Source organism: Cynocephalus volans, chromosome 6 (assembly GCF_027409185.1).
Source record: "Cynocephalus volans isolate mCynVol1 chromosome 6, mCynVol1.pri, whole genome shotgun sequence".
In the NCBI taxonomy this organism is placed as follows: Eukaryota; Metazoa; Chordata; class Mammalia; order Dermoptera; family Cynocephalidae; genus Cynocephalus; species Cynocephalus volans.
Window position 1 is genome coordinate 6,580,827 of NC_084465.1, and position 2,883 is coordinate 6,583,709.

Genomic DNA, 2,883 nt, shown 5'->3' on the forward strand with positions numbered 1-2,883 from the left:
ATCAAAACAGACCCAACAAGGAGCAGTCAGGAGCTGTGCCGTCCTGCTGGTCCTGGGCCCCTGCCTCCACCTCTCCCTGTGCATCAATACTAATAACTCCAATTGTACTAGGGCGCACAAGCTGTCACAAGGTTACACAATCGGTGCCCACGCTTAAAGGAAAATAAAACTGGAACGTGACTCTCCACCCTGGTTTTCATGATTAAATAAGCCCCCTCAGCTTGGTTGATATCCAGTGGGTTACCAAAGCATTTATAGAGCCCTGAGTCCAACCTTGTTGTTTAGTTTTTCTAAGAGTCGCTTTTTGCAGAGAATTGTATGGGGCTGGGATTCAAGTCATGCTGCTGGAGCATGCGAGGTGGTTTCCTCTGCAGCCCACATTCCTGGCCAAACTCTCTCATCCTTCCATCTATCAGAAGGACAGGAGCAGACTCGGTGAACGAGTCACTGACCTTGGCTGCAAACTTTAAGTTGGGGGGGCGGGGCAAAAACTCAGTCATCAAGATTAATATTTAGTGCAATATTTTTCTACACTTGATCTTAGCCAAAAGGCCGAGAAGCGATAGTGCAATATTTTTCTAAAAATCAAAAGTTTCACATCAAGACAGGTTCAGTAATGGTACTGAGCTGGGCAATACTGGAGCCTGAGGCAAAAGGTAAAGTCAGTAATACTGCCTTTATTTAAAATTTTTTTAAAAAATTAAAAATTTTGTTCAGCACAGATTTAATTGCATTAATTTTGAGAAGGAGGTCAGAGGTAGGGTATTCAGAAACAGTGGTTGTTGGGGGCCATCATATGGACGACATTGCTTGGGCATGCCACATTTAGCTACTGGCTAAGATAACCATGCAAACCAAGGGGGAGGGAAAGATGGGGTTTCCAGAAAGTTCTCCAAAGACAATTACTGTGTTCCCTGCATTCTAAAGATCCACTGATCAAAAGATTTATGATCAATTTATTAATATGTTTTCAGAAGAAAAAAATGGCTGATAAGCTTCTTCTGACATCCTCTATAAGAAACACCCGGATTTCAGAATTAACATATGGCACCAAAAAAAGAAAAAGGCTCTTAAAATGCAGGCAATACAGTAAAATGTTTTAATTTAGGATTCTGAGGCACTAAAGACTGCACTCCAACAAAATAAATCAGAGAACAAATTAACTTATTCACAAATGACTGTACCTGTTTACACAAGTCAATTGACAAAAGCACACATTATAACAATTGCTAAAAACTGCCGCATAAAGAAAACATTTCTCGTGAGGAGTATCACTGTGGCTTTCTCCTTCTGAACCCTTCCCAGCCCAGGGCACCTCGCAGGGGCTCCTCCCAGACTCGCCTACCCATAGGCTCGCTCCCATCTGAGCAATCCGTGCTTCCTTTCAAAACCAGTTCTCATCAAATGGAGTGATTTATGCAACCGAGGAAATTGTCATTGTGACAGAGATTAAACTTTTAAGCTAAGAGGTGACACTGAAATGACAACTGGGGAGTAATTTTTAGCGGGTGAGGGTGGGCTCCCTTGGTCCTTTAGACTACATCAGACAGGCTAAAGGCCTACTCTTTTCTGTTTTGAGCATTTAAGGAATAATACAGCTTTACTGAGTCTCTTTTCCTTTAGCAAGGTGCCAGCCTGGAGAAAGGCCTAGAAACGCCACACCTGGGGGGCGGGATGGCTACTTGCTTGTTGAAGCCAGACAGGGTCCTCCTGAGCATCTGGGCCCCTGTCAGGAGGGTGGGGGGACGTGGGGATCTTCCAGTCTGGCTTCATTCTGGATTGGAGAGCAGGGAAGCAAAAAAAAAAAGGGGGGGGAGAAAGAATATAAACCCACCGACAGCCACCCACCCCAATGACCCAAAGACCCACCCAGGCTGTACGGATTTTACACATTTGGCTGGAACTTGGGTTGGAAAAGGAAACGGGAAAGACACAGGAACAAGGCTACTTCTCCCCGCGTGAGGGTTCGCCCTTTCCCGAGGGGGTGTCCCCTGAAGCGGGCCAACACGCCCCCTCCAGGAGGGACCCCTGCGGAGGCCTGCACCTGCAGGGGAGTTCAGGCCATCGCCTCAGCAGCCCCCGTGGTGTCCCCAGAGCGGCCCCTGTCGCGTTCTTTCTCCGGGTGGTCTCCCTGCATTACCGGTTACGGTTACGGGGAGCAGCTGAGCTGACGTCAGCGTTCAGGAAGCTCCCGTGACTTTGGGGTCCTCAGAAACTACCGCAGGAGGGAAGCGACCCCCGACCCAGCCCTCACCCTAAGGAGGCGAGTCCACGCCATCCTGGGGCGCACCTGGGGGGGACACACCGCCCCCACCCCCAAGAGCCCCTCACGGGCCCTCGGCAACGGGCGGTGCCCTATCGCCAACCCGGCGGCCCTCAAGGACCATGACAGCACGCGGAGCCCTCGCCCCGGTTTCCGGACCCTCTCCCCGCCCATTTTTTCCGCAGTCCGGGGACCCCCGCGTCTCCCGCGGCGCGAGGACACGCACTCACCGCGGATCCACTGCGCAGCCCTTCAGGAGCCGGGTGGGGCGGAGATGACAAGGCCGCACTGTCCCAGGGACACAGGCCTCTGTGCGCACGGGGGTCCGCACCCCGCGCGTGCTGGCCAACGCGCCGCCCCCGAACCCGGAGGTGCCCGGCGCTGCCGGGTCTGCGGCGGGGACACGGGCGTGTTTCAGGGGGTCGGGCATAAACAGGGACACTGGGAGATGACACCGATCAGAAATCAGCTCCGGGCGAGTCTCCAGCCGCCTCGGCCGCAGGGGACCGTGCGCGGCGACCCGGGGGGCGGCGTTGGCTGGCGGGGGAGAGGGACAGTGGCGCCGCACGCCGCGCACTTCCTGTTCCATGGACGCCGCCTTCCACCGCCCCGCGCTCCCC

The 2,883-nt window shown here is 53.1% G+C and overlaps 1 pseudogene; it reads right to left on the reverse strand.

The window, feature by feature from the left end:
- Nucleotides 1-486: 486 nt before the first annotated feature.
- LOC134381329 (U2 spliceosomal RNA) lies at nucleotides 487-564 on the reverse strand (annotated as a pseudogene).
- Nucleotides 565-2,883: the final 2,319 nt, after the last annotated feature.